The following is an 11,613-nucleotide window of genomic DNA, read 5'->3' as shown; positions in this document are numbered from 1 at the left end:
CTATTCATGGAAGTAGTTACACTGCGACTTCTCCAGTTTGGAGGAGAAGGTCACAGTGAGGTCACCTCACACTCTACCATCACATTTCAGCAATTAACTTCCCCAACACACCCCTCCAGACCCCTCCACAAATTCCCTGGCTCTTTGTGCTCCCTTACATGGACTCACTACCAACAAATTCTCTGGTAACCCCAGTGTGCTGTTCTTACTCTACACTAAATAATAGATATGAGGGTTGGGAAAACAGCCCTAGGATCCATTCACTTTGAAACGCTACAAAAGATCACGCAACTGATTTACCTGCTCACACTCCTGAGAGGCTTCAAGTTCCCAGTTCCCAAATCTCTGTATGTAATGATCTGAAAGCTCCATCAGTGACAAAATTAGTAAAACCAAGGTTCAACTGACCCAAGGAGCCAGATCTTGAGCCAGGATTGTGTCAGCTCAGTTCAGCCCAACAAGAAGAGAAGAGGCTGAATTTCCTCTGCATTATGTGCATAACCAACTACCAGTTTACAAGAGTCAATGTAGAAATTTGACACCAATATGTTAAGCAGTGCAGAAGATGGCTCAGAATTTCCCTCCTACTCACTGTTGACTCAAGCACCCGGAGTCTAGGGTGACCAGATTGCCTGCTGTCAATGTGTGCATGCTGGTAAGTTTGAATCCCAAGACATGACCAAAACAAGCCATGCCCATCAAACAGCTGAAAAAATACTTTGTGGAGGGAAGTAGACAGTCACCGTTTTGGGTCAAGACCCTCCACAGATGCTGCCTGACCTGCTGAATTTCTCCAGCAGTTTGTTCTTTCCTCCAGATTCCAGCATCTGCAGTGTCTTGTGTCTCTGAAAAAAATGCCAACTTACACACCCTTAGCTCAGCTAGTTGCCAACACTAAACAAAAGCTATTAAAAAATGTTCACACTAGGAGAAAGAAAGGTTGAGACCCTTCAAGCGTCGACTGTCCATTTCCCTCCACAGATGCTGCCTGACCCGCTGATTTCCTCCAGCAATTCGTTCGTTGCTCCAGATTCCAGCATCTGCAGCCTCTTGTGTCTCCATCCACTCTGGGAGACTTGTACCCCCCCCCCCCCCCCAAGCCTGTAACCAAGTAGACCTGTGTTGGTCCCAACGTCTCGGACCACCCAGAGTCGGGCAGTGAGTTGCAGATAAACCTCAACGGAGATGCCATTAAAACCCCAGCAACAGAACATCCGCTTGCCTTTGACTGGCAGGCAAGGTTGGGGCGGAGCTTCACCTGCCGTAAAAAGTCTGTGAGGCTTTACATGATCTTTAAATGACCCCGATGTACACATACTTAAAACTGATGACATAATTTTAAAATATTATTTTAATTTGTTTTAAGTTAAATATATTAAAGTACATTAAAAGAAAATAAGTAAAAAAATATATAAATGAGTTTACCCTTGGTTTTCCTAACTGCAGATGAGCGGGGATTCGATCCTGCGCCAGGTCGGATAGCCTGGGGCTGGAGTCGGTTGCCCAGCGTAACACTCGATTGGCTGAGTGACGGAGCAGTGACGGACGCGCTGACGCGTCCCCCCAGCCACCGCCGGCCCAATCAGCTGAAACTCACCTTTGTGCCTTGTTCGCGTTCCTTTCCGTTCAAACGAATGGAGAAGCCGTTCCCGGACCGGCCGGGCTTGGGTTTCCCACCGTGGAATTGCTGTAGACTTCGTGCTCACGGACTGTTGACAGTGGCTTTGAGACTTCTGCGGAAATGCTGAGGTACTGCGGGGAACAGCCAACATTTGCTCGCGGAAACCGGGGCGAAGCGAAGGAGTTACACCTGCGTCTCCGGACCCTGGGGCTGCTGAATCACACACTGTCCCTATACCTGTGGGCTCTGTCTCCAGCCCTAGCATAAAACCGGGTACAAAACTCATGGTTCTCCCAGGCAGAAGTGATCCTTTGTCCTCCTGTTGGCTTCTGAGTCATGGACTACCTACAGCAGGTACCTCAAGGCATTGAGAGTGGGTGGTGGAGGAAGGTACTCTCACAACATTAAGTAAATATTCTAGACAAGCACTTGAATTGCCAAGGAATGGAAGGCAGTGGACCAAGTGTTGGTAAATCGGATCAGTACAGATAAGTGCTTGATGGTTAGGGTGGACAGCATTGGCCAAAGGGGCTGTTACTAGGCTGTGTGACTCTATGATGCTACAACTCTTAAAATATGCCATCAATAATTTCTCCTCAAAGTCTTCCAATCCATTGTTTTTCTTATCTTGCCAATGTTGGTATCCTTTTCCAAACCAAAATCCCCAGTGTTGAGGCTCTAATCACATTCACAGGTTCTAATTGGCTTCAGTGGGTAGACACTAGGCTCCCAAAACAGACACAGCAAGTGATTACCTCGTGGACACAAAACTATTCAAGGATGCTCTCAAAACTTCCTTGAAATGTGTGACATTCCCATTGACCTTTGGGAATCCCTGACAACGATTGCTCAAAATGAAGATGGAGCATTTGGGCAGAGGTTGAGAATGTTGAGTTTATGTGCTTGGAGCACTCAGAAGCTCAGCTTAAATGGCAGGAGTACAAACTATCCAGCTACCTACACCACCAACAACCTCCAGCCTCACCTGTGGAAAGTCTGCAGGTCCCACACTGACCTCATAAGTCATCTCAGAACCCACAAAACTGGTATGAAAGCAATTCATCCTCGATTCTCAAAGAACTGCCAGAGAAAGAGAGAGCAGCATGCAGTTGCTGTCATCATGTGGTAGCATTTGGTAACAGCACCTTTAAACACAGAACAGGAATGCAAATGGTGAAACACATTATCCTAGGTTTGCATGCTTCTTGGTTGGAGCCTCTTATTTGAATGCAAGAAAGAAGGAACAAAAAAAGGGCATATTTTAGTCTGTGGTACCTATTGTATAAGATAAGGCTCTGGAACAATATTTTCTAATCAAAAATTTTCCCATTTCAAGCGATATAAACTCTCTCTTTCAGAGCTGTGTTCACATTATTACTTCCTGCAGTCTGGAAGGACATGACAATTTGGCGTGGAGGAAGTTTGACATTACATCAAACCCATAGTTTACCTGGCAATGTATTTGATGGTGATACTTTCATAAGGCCAGAAGATATAAACAGATAATTTCAGCCCATCCAAAAGCTTATTGAACTTTATCTGGAATGAAACTAAAACTTTTTTAGCTGGTTCGTAGTGTAAGGATTTTTTTTACATTAATAAAAATTATCCTTTTGTAATTGTTATAACTATGTTTTAGAACTATGTTCATTTTGAATGGATTCACAATGTCAGATCAAGGAGAATGAGAACAATTCTTGCCCAGAATCTTCTCAAATGTCAACAGTTGAAATAAATGACCAGTTAAAGTGTTTAGTGGTGTAGGCTGGGGTTTCTGGAGGGAGCCCTTCTCCCCCCTACCAACCTTGCCTTCATTAGTTGGCCACATACTCATGCTGGCAGCCCAATTAGGCCACAATTGAGACACTCGTACTTCAGGGAAAAACGGGTAACTTTCACCTTAGTCTCCAGCACAAGCATGGACGATACTTGCAGCAACACACTTCAGTCCTGTCAAATTCAACGAGCTCACTCCCAACAAACATGCAAAAATTAGGAATGTGGGTGATTGGTGTAATGGGGATGGAGGCTTTGCTTCTCTTCAAATCCAGTTTCCCCATGAGGGATGTACACAAGGCATGAGCTGTACATGATTTGCCTGAGTTAGTATAAAATTGGCATTGAATGAGGATCGATATCACCAACAACTACTCTATAGTTCCAGTTTACATAGAACTGTGCAGCTCAATTTGACAAATAGTGCAAGGTACAGTTTAATATTGCAATCTTGATTTGTAATTCAGATTCCACCCAAGTCACTCTCTAAGAAATGATGCCAAGTTCTATCTAACTCTTTTTTGGAGTTAGGCTGGCTGCCATCTCCAAGTCAATTTGATATCTTTCCTCCTTGTCACCTGTGGAGTTAAGCAGCAAGTTTCCAAATCCTATTTATATGTGTCAATAGTAATCAGAAGCCATCAAAACATCAATCCCTGGAATACAGCACTGAGTCTCTTAGCCCTTTCCACGCACTGGGGATAAAAATTCATTTTGCTTGGCATTACAACATATAGAATACTTCCCTAACACTGTTTCAAACAAAAACTGTGAAAGATTGTGATATTGGACAATGCCATTTAATAACCAGTTCACTCATACGATGCCATTTTGCTTTAAAAACAGTGGTTTCACTGAAATGCTCCAGTTGAATTTCTCTCAGCCATCGGCACTTCTACACAACTATGCCTTCATCACCTACTCTTGCTGTGTATATGAGATCACTAGCACTTTTTCAGCTACTAGAGAGTGCTATTTATTCTCTCCAGAGTTAATGTTTCAAGTCAAAGACCCTTCATCAGAACATTATGCAATGGTATTCATGAATTTCTGATAAGGGGTCTTCAACCTTATATATTAAGTTGTTTCTGTTTCTACAAATGCTGCCTGACCTGCTGAGTGCTTCCAGCATTTTCTCGTTTTATTTCTGATTTACAGTATCTACAGTTTTCTGAAATTCAGCTCTTTAAAGAATATTGTTTTTGAGCTTCAGTGTTAGCAAACGCTAGTTATTCTGTGAGCGAACAATGACTGTCATTTTTCGGACTGATGTAATTGAAATTCTCATTGATGAATTTTACATGTTGTATGACAACTGAAGTCACTGCGTGAGTTTGACAATGGATAAATAACATTGGCAAACATGAATGTCTTGACCAAAAAATGAGCAGATACTAGTCACAGGCACCTGGAAACCTGTATAACTTCTTCATTCCACATTTATAGCCTGACTGTTAACTCTGATTGTAATTTCTCCTGGAGTTTGTATGATCTGACCAACCATCTTCCATTACCACCCTGTCAGTTTTTCTTCTGCATTTAATTTTTTGCAACAAATAAACATAGACATTCAAAGAAAATGTAACAAAGACAATTTTTAATACAATTATGATTTATTTCTGAGGTTGCTGACTAGTGCAGCAAGGAGATTAATCTTTAATTGTTGGTGATTCCAGAGCAAACCTGGAGGGTTGGTCAACCTATTGCCACTGGAAAGTATGTACTGCTTTCTTTACTTCTAATCTGGAGCAATAACATTTTCCACCATCATCTCATCATGTCTTTAAAAGAACTCTACAACTTTCACAAAAAGACAAAGAAAATGCATTTGTGATTTTGTTTTATTCATTCATATGTGGACATCACAGGCAATGCCAGTATTTACTGCCCATCCCTAATTAACCTTGAAATGAGGATGCAGTTAAGAGTCAATGGATTGGTCGGTCTAGAGTAACACCTAGGTTAGACCTGGTAGGACAGCAGATTTCTTTCTCTGATTGTCATTACAAATCAGATGAGATTTTAAACAAACCAGTAGATTAATGGTTACTGAGACCAACTATTTTATTCCAGGTTTATTTAATCACTTGGATTTAATTTCCCATACTGTTATGATGGGATTCAAGCTTGTATCTCTGGATTAATGGTCTGGAATTCTGGAACTCATCCAATAACTTAACCACTAGACCACCATACCAACAAAATAGTCAATATTATTTACATTACAACATTTCAAAAGGCTTCAAAATAGTTGTAGAATGCTTAGTGACATCCTGAAGTCATTACTGATTCCTGGAATAATACAGCACATGCGGAATCCATTTGTCTATTTGCCCACATGCTGGCTTTTTAGAACATAGAACAGTCCAGCACAGTATGGGCCCTTCAGCCCATGATGTTGTGCTGACCTATATAAACCTTATCCACATTCTATCTATGCCCCTCTCTACTTCACCTCCCATATCCCTCTATTTTTATTTCATCCATGTGCCTTTCTAAGGGTCTCTTAAATGACCCTATCATATGAGCTCCAACCAACCCGTCTGACATCCCCCCTGAACTTTCCTCCAAACACCTTAAACAGGTGACCTCTATTATTGGCCATTACCACCCTGGGAAAAAGGTGCTGGCTGTCCACTCTGTCTATGCCTCTCATAATTTTATATACCTCTATCAAGTCTCCTCTCATCCTCCATCTCTCTAAGGAGAAAAGCCCTAACTTGCTCAGCCTCTCCTCATAAGACATGTTCTCCAATCCAGGCAGCATTCTTGTAACTCTCCTCTATACCGTCTCCAAAACTTCCACGTCCTTCCTATAATGTGGCAACCAGAACTGAACACAATATTCCAGATGTGGTCTAACCAGGGTCTTATAGAGCTGCAACATTACCTCTCTGCTCTTGAACTCAATCCCCTGGCTAATGAAGGCCAGCACACCACACGCCTTTTTAACCACCCTATCAACTTGTATGGCAACTTTGAGGGATCTATGTACTAGAACCCCAAGAGCCCTCTGTTCCTCCATACTGCTATGAATCCTGTCATTAACCATGTACTCTGCCTTCAAGTTAGATCTTCCAAAGTGTATCACTTCATCTGCCACTTGAACTCCATCTGCCATTTCTCTGCCCAGCTCTGCATCCTGTCAATATCTCATTTCAACCTACAACAACCTTCTGCACTACCTCTACACCACGAACCTTCGAGTCATCTGCAAACTTACCAACCCACCCTTCCACCTCTTCACCCAACTTATTTATAAAAATCACAAAGAGCAGGGGTCCCAGAACAAATCCCTGTGGAACACCACTAGTCACTGACCTCCAGGTCGAATATTCCCCTTTTACAAACACCCCCTGCCTTCTGTTAGCAAGCCAATTTCAAATCCATACAGCCAAATTGATCCCATACCTCATGACCTCTTGGATGAGCCTACCATGGGGAACTTTGTCAAATGCCTTGCTAAAATCCATATATACCACATCCACCACTCTACCTTCATCAATCTGTCTTGTCACTTCCTTGAAAAACTCTATTAGGCTTGTGAGGAATGACCTGTCCTTCACAAAGCTATGTTAACTATCTTTTTTAAGACTATGTGTCTCCAAATGCTCATAAATCTTGCCCCTAAGAATCCTCTCCAATAGCTTGCCCACCATTGACGCAAGGCTAAATGGTCTATAATTCCCAGGATTATCCCTTCTACCTTTCTTGAACAATGGAACAACATTTCCCATCCTCCAATCCTCCAGTGCCACTCCTGTGGACAGGGAGGACTCAAAGATCATTGTCAACGCTCCAGCAATCTCTTCCCTCAGTTCCCATAGTACCCTGGGGTATATCCTATCTGACCCCAGGGACTTATCTATCCTAATGCTTATTAGTAGCTCCAACAATGCTTCTTTCTTAACCTCGACATGCTCCAACACATTTGCCTGTTCTACACTAACTTCCCCTTCATCTAAGTCTCTCTCCTCGGTGAACACTGAAGCAAAGTATTCATTCAGGACTTCCCCTAACTCCTTCGCCTTCAGATACATTTTTCCACTCTTATCCCTGAGCAGTCCTACCCTCACCTTAGTCATCCTCTTGTTCCTCACATATGTGTAGAACACCTTAGGGTTTTCCTTAACCCTACTTGCTAAGGCCTTCTCATGCCCCTTTCTAGTTCTTCTAAGTCCCTTCTTAAGCTCCTTCCTGGCTACCTTATAACTCTCAAGAGCCCTGACTGATCTTTGCTTCCTAAACCTTAAATAAGCTTCCTTCTTCCTCTTGATTAAACCTTCCACCTCTATTTTTAACCATGGTTCCTTCACCCTACCATCTTTTCCTTGTCTCAGTGGGACAAACCTATCTAGAACCCCATGCAAGTGGTCCCTAAACAATCTCCACATTTTTACAGTGCATTTACCTGAGTACAGCTGTTCTGAATTTATGCTCCCAAATTCCTGCCTAGTACCATCGTAACTTGCTCTCTCCCAATTAAATACTTTCCCATAATGTCTGCTCCTACCTTTGTCCATAGCTGTGCTAAAGATCAGGGAGTTGTGGTCACTATCCCTAAAATGCTTGCCCACCAAGAGGTCTGTCACCTGACCAGGTTCATTGCCTAGTACCAGATCCTGCATGGTCTCTCCTTTAGTCGGCCTGTCTACATATTGTGTCAGGAATATTAGGAAAGTTGAAGTCACCCATGACAACAACCCTGTCATTTTTGCACCTTTCCAAAATCTGCCTACTTATCTGCTCCTCAGTGTCCCGATGGCTATTTGGGGACCCATAGAATACTCCCAATAGAGTGATTGCTCCCTTCCTGTTACTGACTTCCACCCACACTGACTCAATAGATGATCCCTCTGTGATGTCCTCCCTTCCTACAGCTGTGATACTAGGTGAAGAAGATAAATACAAGTTTACTTCAACAGATTGTTGTTTTCCACAATGCTACCTTTGGTTCTACCAGCAGGGTCTGCTAGAGATTCATTGCAGCTAGTTAGTTTTTCACACTCAATTGGTTTCATGTGTTACATCCTGGGAACTCTTCACTGCAAATGTTTGCTGAACCCATTGGAATTCACTGTTTGGAACTGTTTTTAAAGGACAGTTGCATAAAACTTAATCCTCATGTCAGCCCCACCTCCCAGATTCGGCGTTGGTTTAGCTCAGGGACTAACAGCATTGCTGGTCATTGTATGTCAGTGAAAATCATTAGGAGATTATTATGGTTACTGTATCTTACAGCTCTTAAATTCATAGTAAAAAATCAAGGAACAAGACATCATATAAAATCTAAGTGTGTATTCTACCCCACCCATTGGAGGTAACACTCTTGGCTCAATGGCCTCCGTGTTGCTTGTTGCATGACACTGTTGCCTCCGTGTCCTAAGATAATGGTTTCAAGCCCCATCCCGAAACTAGAGGGCAGCACTAAACTGGTATGTCAGTGTAGTGTGCAACATTATCAGGAGTATTGTCTTCCTGCATCAGATGGATCGACAATATAATTTCTTTATTACATTGACTGCTGGATGTAATACACAATAGCACAAAGAGGAGGAAGGAGGGACAATGGAATTCCACATAATGGGAGTGAAGGAGAAAAGTATAATGATGTACATACTCTAAGAGTGTCTGGTGTAAATAGAATAATTGCCGAGTGGTAGAATTGCCTTCAGAAGAATAAAATTGCGGAGAAAAGCTTTGTTGTAGTTGGTGAAGAGGAGGTCTGGACTCCATCAGATTTTGATAAAACAGCCTTTCCATTAATATATCTTAAACTATTATTTAGCCTTACCTGTGAGACAAAGTGAACCCACACTAGTATCTGTGGCATTCTTCAATTGCCAGATTGTTAAAGCTTGGCAGGTTTCATATTTTGCTAGAATGCTTGCAAGCTTCCCTTATACAGCTGTATTTACAATTTCTCAGATTTCCCTGTAGAGTCCAATTAGTGTAGTGGGCTGTAACTTAACGGTGTGTGTTTCTGTGCATTTACATGTGTGGCATGTAACAAACCAAATCAGAATTGATCTCTAGTGTACAGATTGCTGTAGGGTCATGACCAATGTAGAGAAACTGTAGCTAAAGCTAACAAGATATTGGGTTATATTAATGGAGCCATTCATCATTGATCAAAGGACATTATTTTGGCACACTACAGGGTTGCTTGTCAGGCCAGATTCAGAGTGCCGCATTGCTCCCCTTGCATGGTGGGTGATATAGTGTCATTGGAAAACGTTCAGAGAAGGCCTAAAAACATCATTCCTTACAGCCCTCTGAACCAATTAGACTCAGAAGGGAAAACTGAGGAACTTTAAATACAGAATTTTACCTACTCTAACCGTCTCATGGGCCTTGATCTGTTTACTTTGCAACAAATAGATGTAAAGGCAATCTTACTGAGGCCTCTAAAACAACAAAAGGGCTGGAAAGCATCCCCATTGATAGGTTAGTCTAGTTTAACATTGGGAAGCACAATAAAATGTGTTTACTTTTTGCCTCTCCCATAAGATTACATGGTTGCAGAGTGGGAGCGGGAGAGAAGGTGAGTTGTGGATTTGAGAGATTAGTGGGGGAAGTAGTTGTTTGGGAAGGAGAAAAGGTGCATTCAAACCATTATGGCCCATCCATCATGGTTTGTAGTTTGATAAACTACAAAGTATTTTTCTGCTTGTCAATTTGGTACATGATCCATTGGTAGGTTTAATGTGAATCTTGTGATAAGACTTCATAGTTGATAGATGTCCCTTGGTTTAAATTGAGACCTGCGTTTATAAGGAAATGACCTTTTTCTTTATTCTCGGGCATCCAAATCCACTCTCCAGTTTGAATTCCTCTGCTTTTCTTTCACTCATCCAATAAAGCCAATGATTGATTTGGGCTGACTGAGGCACTGCTTTGATTCCATCTTGACAACATGTGGCACATGCAGGGAGGATGTGGGTATTACCCACATAAGCAGGACAGAAACTCTTAGGCCTTCATCATTTTCCAGGTGGTCTTATTGATCTCCCACTAATGTCACAACAGGGAAATAGCAGAATATAGAATTCCCGTCCCTTGGCACAGTTCTAGATTTATAAGAGGAAAGAGGCTTAGGAAATGAAACTGGGGAAGTTTTGGAAGTGTTAGTTAAGGAATTCTGTAAATTTCAAGGTAGTTATGGATTGGGATTAGGTTGGTCTTCAATTTAAGATCCTAATTTGGGGGAAAGCTGATTTAATTAGTGCAAGAGAGGACCAGGCAAAAGTAAATTGGGAGCAGATGCTTGCAGGTAAAACAACATTTGATCTGTGTGCATCTTTCAATAGAGGAGTAGCAAGGGTTCAGAACTAGCATTGTTCCAGTAAGGGTGAAAGGCAAAGATGGCAAGACAAGGGAACCTTGGATGAGAAAAGTTATTAAAGATTTGATTGGGAAAGAAATGGAAGCATGTGACGGGTAAAGGCAACCACAATCAAGTGAGTCCCTTGAGAAAAATAAAAGGTATAGGAGTACTTAAGAAAGAAATTAGGAAGGCACAAAAAGAGACCATGAAATATCCTTGGCAGGTAAGATTAAGGAGAATCATTCTCTAAATATATTAGGAGCAAGAGTGTAGCTGGGGAAAGAGTGGGTCCCCTTAGGGACTGAAGGGGTAATCTATGTGTGGAGCCAAGGGTGTGTGGACATGATTCTAAATGAATATTTCTCATCTATATTCACCAAGGAGAGGGGCATGGATGATAATTCAGGGAGGAATACATTGATAGTGTGCATTATAGTATTAAGAAGGTGGAGGTGTCAGATATCTTGAAATACATAAGGTGGATAGGGCTGAATGAGATCTATCCCAGAACAGTATGGGAAACTAGTGAGGAGATTGCTTGGGCCTGATACAGATTTTTGCACCTTCATCAAGCAAGGCCAGGTACCAGAAGGCAGGAGGACAGCAAATATTGTTCCTTTATTTAAGAAGGGCAGCAGGGATAAGGCAGGTAAACTGCAGGCTGGTGAGCCATACATCAGTGGTACAGAAATTATTGGAGAAAATCCTAAGGATTTATGTACATTTGGAAAAGCAGGAAATGATTAAGGACGGTCAACATGGCTTTGTGTGTTTCATAAATTTGACTGAGTTTTTTTGAAAAGATAACCAAGGAGATTGATAACCAGGGCAGTAGATGTTGTCTATATGGGCTTTAGTCAAGCATTTCACAAGGTCCTGCATAGTAGGC

At 42.0% G+C, this 11,613-nt stretch overlaps 1 long non-coding RNA gene across 1 annotated transcript in view; it reads left to right on the top strand.

The window, feature by feature from the left end:
• The first annotated feature begins 1,465 nt into the window (after positions 1–1,465).
• LOC127573463 (uncharacterized) overlaps positions 1,466–11,613 on the top strand; it is a 64,290-nt gene continuing 54,142 nt past the window's right edge. Inside the window, exon 1 of the long non-coding RNA XR_007956776.1 lies at positions 1,466–1,749. This is a non-coding gene — a long non-coding RNA (uncharacterized LOC127573463). The remainder of the gene's footprint in view (positions 1,750–11,613) is intronic.

This window comes from Pristis pectinata, chromosome 8 (genome assembly GCF_009764475.1).
Source record: "Pristis pectinata isolate sPriPec2 chromosome 8, sPriPec2.1.pri, whole genome shotgun sequence".
Taxonomy (NCBI): domain Eukaryota; kingdom Metazoa; phylum Chordata; class Chondrichthyes; order Rhinopristiformes; family Pristidae; genus Pristis; species Pristis pectinata.
The sequence above is the reverse complement of the archived record's forward strand: the minus strand, read 5'-3'. Positions and strand labels throughout refer to the sequence as shown.